Genomic DNA, 12,419 nt, shown 5'->3' with positions numbered 1-12,419 from the left:
ACCCACTCTGGCCACACCCACCCAGCCCACCCAGGGCAACTGCAATGCTGATGCGGCCCTCAGTGAAATTGAGTTTGACACCCCTGACGTAAGGCATTTTTTAAAATGGCAAAAGAAATCTGTGTATAGGATGTCTGAAAAGGAATGAACCCAAAAAGAACTCAGTATACATTTTATTTAAATAGACACAAATCATGATCTAGAATTGATACGATATGGATGTCCCCTGAATTAAGAACTAATATACATGAGGTTAAGATAGAACCCAACATTTAGGCTGACCATAATCCAATAAAGCTGATCTGGAGAGGGGTAAAGAAGAAATCAAGGTGCACGTTTAATCAATCTTTATTAAAAGAAAAAGAATTTACAAAATTAGCAGTAAAGGAAATGGAATTTTTTTTAAAGAAAATAAAAAAGAAGATACTTCACTCCAGAATGTATGGGATACAGCCAAAGCATACTTCAGAGGACTAGCCATAACTTACATGGTTAAAAAGAATAAAGAAAAAAGGCAACAGTGTACAATGTTAAGGGAAGAATTTAAGAAATTGGAGCTAGAACTTCAAAGAGATCCACAAAAGAAAACCCTTAAAAGACAAATGGAGATGATTAAACAGAAATTAAACCTAACAGAGTCAGAAGAATTGGCTCAACAAATCAAAAGGGCAAAACAAAACTTTTTCGAAAATGCAAATAAACCAGGAAGATGGCTGGTGTCAGGGGAAAAACTTGTTAAAAAGAAACAAGAGACAACACACAACAAAAGTCTCACTTTAGGATCCAGAGGTTTATTTAAATTTGACACACAAAGTCAGTACTTACATTTCAACAACTTATTGCAATAAGGACCAAATGGACAGCAGTCATTAAATGTGATGGCTATGGCCAAATGGCAATACCCAGATCTTTGAGGCAGGCTTTATACCTTAGCAGTATGCCCATCCCTGATATTCTGGAACCATCCAATGTTCCTCCCATTTCCCTTTTCATGTTAAAACCATCAACATGTGTCTTTCTGGAACAGCAGCTTTCTTAATTCCCTTTTCTTGGAACTGGCCTCCAGCCTAGTTCCCTATTCCTGGGTTGGTTCCTTATTCTTGTTCTGTTGCCCTGGCTACCAAGCCAGTTTCTTGTTGTTCCTTGTCCTTGCTCTAACCTCTACTTTCCTCACTACCGTTTGTACATGTGTCATTGTATCCGTGAACAAGGCTCAGTTCCTTAATTCTCGTATTTTCTCGTTACAACCTTTATTTTAATTGACCATCAAAGAAATATATTTGATTTATACAGAAAGAATTATTAAGATATTTTTTCCTTTTACGGTCCCCACTTCTTGTCCTTTAGGATAACACCACCATTAGCATCAGTAATAGAGTAAAACATACATTACATTAACATAGGAGGGCATCACAGTGTTATACAAATTAAAACAAGTGGCAATAAACAGCAACTCAATCATAGGTCATACAATAGGTATGAGGCATCCTCTTATGCAAAGTGTTTCCTTCATGTGCCTCTGGGCTTCCATTATGTTGGAAAAGGTGTTGTAAAGGTCTTCAGTTGCCTGAGGAGGGCATATCGAGGCTCATTTCTTGTCAGTTAGCCTGGGGCAGAGGTTATACGTTGGTGGGGAATAGAGGGTTACTAGCACTTACTCCCCTTGTTGGATAAAGCTTCAGTCTTTGCCTTGCTGGATTTGGATGGCTGGGGTTGCGCAGCTTCCTCGTCTGGGCCTGGTGCCTTCATACAGCGCAAAGCATGTACTTACGAGATCATATCTTGACACTTCACAGCAGTGTTGGTGGTCCACAGGATCTGGAACGGTCCCTTCCAATGAGGAGCCCAACAATTCTTATACCGAAATACTTTTGTCAGAACCCAATCATCAACTTTCAATGAATGATAGGGGTATAATGGTTCCTTGGGCATAACTGCTGCAAGCTGTGAATGGCAATCTTTAAGAGATGTGAGACGAGCTTGGCAAGAGTCCAACATAACAGCGGCTAACATATTATGAATATCTTTTAGATATACAAATGTCGAGGGAGAGGCTGGCATCCATATGGGTCTGCTCACTAATAACCCATGTGGAGAGAGTCCAGTCTGTTGAGAAAGAATCATTCTTATGGACATTAGGGCAACCTGAACAACTGTGATAGAGGCCTTAAGGTCAATAAATGATCTTTCCAGTTTTTCCTTGGTATGTTTAAAGGATTGCAAATGCTATTCCCTACACCACTTTTCCATTTCTGCATAACAAACCACAAAAGCAGACCAATTGCCCGGTTTGAGGAAGACATCAACAGCATCCAGACAACTTTGCAAAAATTAAGTTTGTTTCTGTCAAAAGTTCCAGCAAGGGGAAACGGACAACTAGGTTCTTGTGTGGCAAGCACATGCCATTGCTGCAAGTATTGACAGAATCTAGGTCTCTTATGAACATATATATATACCATGCCAGGTTATCCTTTTTAGGAATCTCCCCTCTCTTAGGCTGGGAATGTCCCATTATAGAATAAAGAGACCACAAATTAAATCAAAAGAACAAAAAAGCTAAGCAAAGTTTATACATACGTGAGTGGACGTGGGCCACTAATCTGTCCAATTCAGGCTAAAATGCTTATGGTTACACTCTGTTATCTCTCAACCATGCATCCATCCATCAATCTCAAGACATACTGCATTTAATCATGGTTGAGGGCATGGTTGAGGGCCTACAATGTTCTTATGTAGTTGATTCATTTATTTGCTTTCTTCTCCCATTTTTTTACTTTATTTTTTTTTAACTTTCACCTGGGCAATTGTCACAATTGTCCAGGGGAAATAGAGGAAGACTGAGCCCTGCCAACATAGATAGTCCTTATCTACAGAAGGGGCCCAGTCCCTCAATAGCAGTGATCATGAATTGTGCCACCCCAGCAAATAAACTGACCCTTATCTACAAGGAAGGTAGCATTTGACACAATCTGAAGGCAATTACATGTCAGCAATGGAGACACAGATACAGACAAGGGTTACAAATATTACACAGAACAATAAATACATTTAGACAAAATGAGTGACACCGCACCCATAAGCATTGAAAAAGCAGACAAAATGTACACATTGGGATAACTGGATATACAGCAGGTCTACTCTGGGGGTGTGCCACAAAGGATTCCTTATGCCACCAGGAACTCTTCCTTCCCCCAATGTAGAGAACACAGAACCCAATGAAATAAAATATGGACAAAAAGAGAAATGGAACTCTGCCCTATGAAGAGTGCATAGAAGCATGTGCACAAGGAATGCATAGAAGAATGTGCATGTACAATAAAGAAAAAGAAAAAACATTAAGCAACAGTGGATATTACTATGCCCAAAGACATAGAAAAATCAGGAAGCAAACTAATTAAAGTAGCAAAAATTCAATGACAGGTTCAAGAGAAAGAAAGTAACCATAAACCACTGGAATACAATTCTAAAGAGCAGTTTCATAACGTCCAAAAATACCCACAGTAATGCACCAAATCCAAAACTTGTATTCAAGTGTCCACAACACCATCATCATTTCTAATCTTGAATAAAATAGCACCTGCCAAATTTAACAAACGATTAAAGCACTATTTTTTTCATACACACAAGGAAACTCCAATGCACAATATCAGCTAGGGGTGAAAATAAAAGGAACATACCTTTACTTCATGTAGCTTAAATAAAAGCCCAAAGTTCAAACATCAAAATGGCACACTCAGAGCTCAATCTGTAAATCACCAGCAGCTAGAAAAAGCTTCAGAAATGACATAACCTTATTTTCTGCCAAGTGTCATTGATGAGGGAACAAAAAAAACCCTTGTAAATGAGGCTGCAAGAGATAACACTTGAGGGCATGACCCTCACCTTGAGGTGCTCCTCGAACACTTACAATGGGGTGATCTATCCCCAGGTCATGGCTACAGTAGATTCTGCTGCCACTGGACTTGCCTGACCGTTTTGCCTAAAGCAGTGGTAACAAACCTATGGCACGGGTGCCAGAGGCGGCACTCAGAGCCCTCTCTGTGGGCACGCATGCCGTTGCCCCAGTCCTAGGCCTTCAGCTGGGTTTTATAAAACCTTTTCACTTTAGGTCTCCGCTGCCGTGTACAAAAAAAAAAGGTTCAATCAGTCAATTTCAACTTCTTGTGGGAAAAAAAAAGATCTTGCAAGTTGGAATTGATTGATTGAACTTTTTAGTTCCACCCGGTCTGTTGTTACCACCGCAGGCACGCTCACCCAATGGGCAACACCCACCCAGCACCCGACAATGTATAAGTGGGTTTTGGGTTGCAGTTTGGGTACTCGGTCTCTAAAAGGTTCGCCATCACTGGACTAAGAGCACAACAACCTTTACACATACACCTTGCTATCTCCTAACATGTATGGTTGTGTCCCTTCCCATGCTGCCAAAACTGGAGATGGCACAAAAGGGGGTCCCAAGGAAGAGGTACCTCCTTACCTCTGATCCAAAGTGTAGTGTGGGTACATGGAGATGGAGCACAAGCTGATTGTCTAGGGTCCAAACCTGGAGATGGGCAGATGCTTCTGTGGAACACAAGACCTCTTTCTTTTGTCTCTTCCTGGCCAACGCACCAAAACTGTCAGAGGAAAAACTTGTTAAAGAGAAATAAGAGATAACACACAATAAAAGTCTCACTTTAGGATCCAGAGGTTTATTTAAATTTGACACACAAAGTCAGTACTTACATTTCAACAACTTATTGCAATAAGGACCAAATGGACAGCAGTCATTAAATGTGATGGCTGTGGCCAAATGGTAACACCCAGATCTTTGAGGCAGGCTTTATACCTTAGCAGTATGCCCATCCCTGACATTCTGGAACCATCCAATATCCCTCCCATTTCCCTTTTCGTGTTAAAACCATCAACATATGTCTTTCTGGAACAGCTTTCTAAATTCCCCTTTCTTGGAACTGACCTCCAGCCTAACTCCCTATTCCTGGGTTGGTTCCTTATTCTTGTTCTGTTGCCCTGGCTACCAAGCCAGTTTCCTGTTGTTCCTTGTCCTTACTATAACCACTACTTTCCTCACTACCATTTGTACATGTGTCATTGTACCCGCGAACAGTTCCTTAATTCTCGTATTTTCTCGTTCCTTGTTCTGCTTATATTAAGAAATATATGCCAACCACAATCTTTCACCATCTACTGCAAAGGTAACAGTTCTTTCTTTTACTAAGTATTTCTCAGCAGACACCAGCCTTTATTTTAATTGACTATCAAAGAAATATGTTTGATTTATACAGAAAGAATTATTAAGATAGTTTTTCTTTTCACACTGGCATAAACTGAAAAAAGAGAAAAAGTTGATAAATAAACTGCAAAATGAGAAGGGAGACATGCAACTCCAAAATGAGGCAATAAAAAATAGTTAAAAATATTATGAAAAATGATATGATATAGAAAAAAATTCTCTGGAAAAAACAACACAACATATTGAAAAAGCCAATTTACCAAAAATTCCAGAAAACTTTAAAAATATGCTAAATGAAAAAATAATGATGGAATGGATGGAAGCTATAAAAAAGACAAAAAAATGATAAAACCCCAGGACCAGATGAGCTACCTGCAGACTTCTATAAATGTTTTCAAGATACATTAATCTCCCCAAGGGAGAAAGTTTGCAATGAGGTATTATCAGAGGCTAAATTACCAAATACATGGATGGAAGCAAATATCATCTTAATACCAAAAGAGGACTCAGATCTTTTACAGATAAAATTTATAGACCAATATCACTACTGAATGTGGATTACAAAATTTTTGCCTCAACAATAGCAGAGAGATTGAAAAGATTTTTGACTGAATTTATTCATCCAGACCAAAATGGATTTTTACTAAAAAGACAAATAAAACACAACTTAAGGATTATTTTAGATACATTAGAAATGTATTTTGAAATGCACCCAGGAAAATAAATGGCACTATTTTTCTTAGATGCTCAAAAAGCTTTGATAATGTAAATTGGCAATTTATGACACAACAATTAAACTGCATGGATTTTGGAGAAAAGTTTATAAATGTAATTAAGACAATATATCAAACAATCAGCAAAAGTAACTGTAAATGGGGACTACAGAGAGAACTTTAATATAAAGCAAGGCACAAGACAAGGATGTCCATTATCCTCATTGCTATTCATATTGACTTTGGAAATTTGAACAGGTACATCAGACAAGACCCAGAAATTAAAGGAATGGAAATAAAAGATTAAATCTATAAATTAAAAGCATTTGCAGATGACTTGGTATTTATCATAGAAGAACCATTGGAGACAACTCCTAAACTATTGAAAAGGATTGAGGAATTCAGAGAAGTAGCAGAATTGAAGATGAACAGAGAAAACAAAAGTTATACTTAAAAATCTTACGTCTAAGCAAAAAGAACAATTGTCAAAAAAAATGGATTTTCAAATAGTTAGGAAAGTTAAATATTTGGGACTATACCTAACAGCAAGATGTGCAATGATAAAAGAAGATAACTACTATATTAGGGGAGAAATGAAAGAGATTTCAGAGGAAAATAATAGGATTTTGAGGCAACAGATAGTTTTGGCTTTAAAAGGAGTTGCCTCTGTTCTTGAAAAGTTGAATTCTCGTGTAGAAGAGGTATCAGAAAAAGTGGAATTGATGGAGGGAAAATTTGAAAGCATGGAAAAAGAGATGGAAAATTTTCAAGATGAGATTCTTATGCTTCAATATAGACAAATGGAATATGCTTTAAGAATTAGAGGCTTGAGAGAGTCTTTGCAAGGAGATCTGAGAGAGATGGTTGCAAATGACTTTGCTGTGATTTTGAATAGAGAAAAAGAGGAAATACTTAGTGAAATTGAAAAAACATTTAGAGTTAATTCTGTGGTGGCAGAGCAAAGGAATTTGCCAAGAGATGTGGTAATTTATTTTGGGAAAAGATCCCTGCGCAACGAAATTATACAAGCTTTTTATAAGAAGAGGTTTCAAATTGCTTCACAAGATGTTATAATTCTAAAGGAGATCCCATCTAAAATTTTAAGAAGAAGAAAGGAGTTTACTTTTTTAGCAGATGAACTTAAAAAGAGGCGAATGTTGTTCAGATGGGATGTCCCGACTGGAATGGTGGTGAATTACCTGGGGACATGTTATAGACTTAATACTGTTTTTAAAGCAAAAGAGTTTTACACTTCGGTCCTGGGGGTATGTTTATCGCCATCCATTACGTTTAAAGCTTTGGAAGAGAAGAAGGTAGAATTGCAGTCTGAAGAGCCTATATTTATGAAAAATGGGAAATCTCAGTTTGAGGGGCCTCAACAAGTTGAGATGAAGGAGCAGAGGACAACCCGTGCAACATATAAACGTAAAGAAAAGGAGCAACAGAAGAAGGAGGTTAAGGAAGCCTCACAAGTATTGGTTTCTGAGTCTGCGGGAGAAGCAAGATTTACAAACTTTTTGGAGCAACCTTTAAGGGCAGACTTCAAAGCACTTCTTTTGAGGTTTATGGATAAGAGAGATTGATAAGGAATGTATAGATTGAAGATTATGGAGATTGTATGAAAATTTTAGATAAGAAGTTTAAGTTTAGCAATTTAAGGAGTATTCAAAAGAGTATTTTGTTTTCATGGTATAATGAATGTTTATATGTTTATTTTTGTGTTTTAGGATAAAGAAAGAGGGAGAGATTAGATTTTATATTGTATGTATAGATATCTAAGGAGTATTTAAAGGAACATTTTGCTTTAAATATGTATAAGGGAATTTTAATGTTTTAAGTAATGTTTACATTTGTGTTTTTGAGGGAGTTTATAAAGAATGATGAATAATAATATAACTATGACATTAGAAAATGTTTAGAGTATATTATAATGTGTTTAATGTTTGTAATTATAAAAAATTTTTTTGTTTTTTTTATTATTTTTAAGAGACGTATTTTTGGGTATGGAAAAAATGGATAGATTTTACATAATATAAGTTGGATATATATATATATATATATATATATATATATATATATATATATATATATTACGCGGGAGAAAACCCGAACAACCAAAGACCTACATACAAACACCCGCGAAAACCTCAGAAAACATATATATATATATATGTTTTCTGAGGTTTTCGCGGGTGTTTGTATGTAGGTCTTTGGTTGTTCGGGTTTTCTCCCGCGTAAAATTGGAAGTGTCTTGGCGACGTTTCGACGAAGTCCCATTCGTCATCTTCAGGCTGGTGTTTTCAGCTTCGTGCTTCGAGCAGCAATGTGTGGTCTTAGCTGTTTCTTCCTTTTAACTGCCAGTGGGGGTATGAACTGATTGGGTGGGAGCTTGGCTGTGTTCTGATTGGGTGGAGGTGTGTTCTGATTGGTTAGGGGCTTGGCTGTGCTCTGATTGGCTGGGGGGTTGGCTGTGCTCTGATTGGCTGGGGGTTGGCTGTGCTCTGATTGGCTGGGGGAGTGTTCTGTTTGGTTGTGCTCAGGTTAGTCTGAGTTGCAGAGGGGTTTAAGATTTTGGGCTGCCTTGCTATTTTTTGGCTTCGCGTTCGTGGTCGTGCCTCCTCTTCATGGAGGGTGTCAGTTTGCTTCATGTTTGGATTGGAGGGGTTTAAAGTGGCTAATGATGCAGCTGTGGTCTGGCTTCTGGTTTGTGGTCGTGCCTCATCATCGGTGTGGCTTTGGGTTTGTTTTTGCGTGGATGTGTGGTGGTGACATCCTGTGTGGTTTTTGTGAGTGTGGGTCTGGTATCATTTTTTGTGTTAGGGAGTCGTTTGTCAATAAGGGCGGGTTTCCAAATGGCTGGTAGGCGGGAGGTATCATCTCGCTTGTTCATGCTGTGTGGGCGTTTTTCTATCTCGATGGCTTCTCTGATTATTCTGTTATTAAAATGTTCACTTTTGGCAATGGTTCTGGTATTTTTAAAGTCAATTTCATGTCCTGTGGCTTTAAGGTGTTGGACCAGGGAAGATGTTGGTTCCTCTTTTTTGACTGAGTTCTTATGTTCTTCAATGCGTGCACTTATTCTTCTGTTGGTTTGTCCGATGTATGTGGTGGGACAAGTGGTGCATGGGATTTCGTATACTCCTTGATTTTCTAATTCAATTTTATCTTTGGGGTTTCTAAGGATGGTGGATACATCTTAGATCTGACCAACCACTGCCTATCCAACACATACTTCATCTATAATGGACAAAAATGCAAACAAACAGAAGGAGCACCCATGGGATCACCCCTCTCACCTGTCATTGCCAACCTCTACATGGAACACTTTGAAACCCAAGCTCTAGAAAAATCGGATCACAAACCCAAACTCTGGCTCAGATACGTAGACGACACCTTCATAATCTGGCCACATGGGAAAGAAAAACTGGACAACTTCCTCACACACCTCAACAGCCTACACCCCAAAATACAGTTCACCATGGAAACAGAAGCTAACAACCAACTTCCCTTCCTGGATGTCTTAGTCTACAAGAAATCCAATGGCTCCCTAGGACACACCATCTACCAGAAGAAAACACACACAAACCGCTATCTGCACGCTCTCTCACACCACCACCCAGCACAGATCAACTCTGTAGCCAAGACACTCATCTCCAGAACAAAACGCTTAGCTGACGAACAACACCTAAAACCCGAACTACACACTCTCACCAATGTACTAACATCCAATGGATTCCATAGAAATAAGATTACAAACCTAATCCAAAAAGAAACCCCCACTAAAATCCAAGACAAAGAACAAGAAAACGGCAAAGCCCTCCTCCCATACATAAAAGGCACCACAGACAGAATCAGTAAGATCCTCCATAAACACAACATCAAAACAGCATTCTGCACAAACAGAAAAATATCCACCATCCTTAGAAACCCCAAAGATAAAATTGAATTAGAAAATCAAGGAGTATACGAAATCCCATGCACCACTTGTCCCACCACATACATCGGACAAACCAACAGAAGAATAAGTGCACGCATTGAAGAACATAAGAACTCAGTCAAAAAAGAGGAACCAACATCTTCCCTGGTCCAACACCTTAAAGCCACAGGACATGAAATTGACTTTAAAAATACCAGAACCATTGCCAAAAGTGAACATTTTAATAACAGAATAATCAGAGAAGCCATCGAGATAGAAAAACGCCCACACAGCATGAACAAGCGAGATGATACCTCCCGCCTACCAGCCATTTGGAAACCCGCCCTTATTGACAAACGACTCCCTAACACAAAAAATGATACCAGACCCACACTCACAAAAACCACACAGGATGTCACCACCACACATCCACGCAAAAAACAAACCCAAAGCCACACCGATGATGAGGCACGACCACAAACCAGAAGCCAGACCACAGCTGCATCATTAGCCACTTTAAACCCCTCCAATCCAAACATGAAGCAAACTGACACCCTCCATGAAGAGGAGGCACGACCACGAACGCGAAGCCAAAAAATAGCAAGGCAGCCCAAAATCTTAAACCCCTCTGCAACTCAGACTAACCTGAGCACAACCAAACAAAACACTCCCCCAGCCAATCAGAGCACAGCCAACCCCCCAGCCAATCAGAGCACAGCCAACCCCCCAGCCAATCAGAGCACAGCCAAGCCCCTAACCAATCAGAACTCCACCCAATCAGAACACAGCCAAGCTCCCACCCAATCAGTTCATACCCCCACTGGCAGTTAAAAGGAAGAAACAGCTAAGACCACACATTGCTGCTTGAAGCATGAAGCTGAAAACACCAGCCTGAAGATGACGAATGGGCCTTCGTCGAAACGTCGCCAAGACACTTCCAATTTTACGCGGGAGAAAACCCGAACAACCAAAGACCTACATATATATATATATATATAATTTAGTTTTTCAATAACTTACACTTAAAATTTATTATTGTTAATTATTTTATAACTTGTTTAATTAATGTATTTAGATTTGCTTAGGATTTATATGTGTTTTAAGATTTTTTGAAAAATTTTAACTAAGCCTGTATTCAGCTCTGGGAAGGTTGGGGGAGGGTATGGGAGGATTGGGGAAGTTGGGGAGGGTATGGGAGGGTTGGGGGGGTGGTTTGGGGAAGGGAATTGTTTTGTAAAACTTAAAAATTTTCAATAAAAAAAAGAAGATAACTACATAAAATTACTTAATCAAATAAAATTATATCTGGAAAAATGGAAAAACTTACAACTATCAGTGTTAGGAAGAATAGCTACTGTGAAAGTGAAATTTTACCAAACAGTACCTATAAAAATAGAGAAGAAATGTTTTGATGATTTGAATACATTGATTTTGAAAATTATTTGGCAAGGAAAGAAAGCTAGAATTAAACTGAAAGTGCTACAAGAATCCAAAGAAAATGAAGGATTTGGATCACCAGACTACTTGAAAATCCCAGAATGACTTTCAACGATGGAAGCATTTGTTCACCCAAACTTAGTGCAATATGAAATTTTTTTGACATATAAGGATATTTTGGATACTGAAGGGAAACTAAAATCTAAACAAGAGCTTTTAGACCAGGGTATTGAATTATCATGGTGGCCTCAATTGCAAATGTAGTCAAAACTATATAACTTTCTATTAAATTTGAAAATGGAAGATGAACAAGTGATAGATACAGAGATACAATGGGCAAAAAAACTTTAGAATTAGAGAAATGGCAAAATCTTTGGGAAAGAAATTATAAATTGACAATGGCTCAGATTTGGACAGACCTAGACTCCGATTGGGCAGGGCCTTTTGAGATGACTGGGGCAGGTCTTAGCTCAGCTTTATGGGATGAATTTGAGTCTGTGACCGCTGAGGATGTTGACAGAGTGGTGGGAGCAATTAGTGCCTCCACTTGTTTATTGGACCCGTGTCCTTCCTGGTTGGTCTCGGCTGCCAAGGAGGTGACACAAAGCTGGCTCCAGGTGTTGATCAACGCTTCATTGAGGGAGGGGTGTTTTCCACAATCCCTGAAGGAGGCGGTTGTGAGGCCCCTGCTCAAGAAGCCTACCCTGGACCCAGCTGATTTAAATAACTTCCGTCCAGTCTCCAATCTCCCCTTTGTGGGGAAGGTTGTAGAGAGAGTGGTGGCGCTCCAGCTCCGACGGTCTCTGGATGAAGCAGATGACCCTTTTCAATCTGGCTTCAGGCCTGGCTTCAGCACAGAAACCGCTTTGGTCGCGCTGATGGATGATCTCTGGCGGGCCCGAGACAGAGGTTATTCCTCTGTCTTGGTGCTACTTGACCTCTCAGCAGCTTTCGATACCATTGATCATGGTATCCTTTTGCGACAACTCGAAGGGGTGGGAGTGGGAGGCACCGTTTTACGGTGGTTCTCCTCCTACCTCTCTGGCCGGTCGCAATCAGTATTGGTGGGAGGGCAGAGGTCAACCCCGAGGCCCCTTGAATGCGGCGTGCCACAGGGGTT

General features: G+C 39.5%; 1 long non-coding RNA gene across 1 annotated transcript; it reads right to left on the bottom strand.

The window, feature by feature from the left end:
• Positions 1 to 771: 771 nt before the first annotated feature.
• On the bottom strand, positions 772 to 4,996 carry LOC120306513. The gene is made up of 2 exons (XR_005556329.1): positions 4,726 to 4,996; positions 772 to 4,616 (listed from the first exon to the last, which is right to left on the bottom strand). It is a non-coding gene; the product is annotated as an uncharacterized LOC120306513 (long non-coding RNA).
• Positions 4,997 to 12,419: the final 7,423 nt, after the last annotated feature.

Source organism: Crotalus tigris, unplaced genomic scaffold (assembly GCF_016545835.1).
Source record: "Crotalus tigris isolate CLP2741 ecotype Arizona unplaced genomic scaffold, ASM1654583v1 scf7180000017740.2609645, whole genome shotgun sequence".
Lineage (NCBI taxonomy): Eukaryota > Metazoa > Chordata > Lepidosauria > Squamata > Viperidae > Crotalus > Crotalus tigris.
Note: the sequence above shows the minus strand (reverse complement) of the source record. Positions and strands in the feature narration are given on the sequence as shown.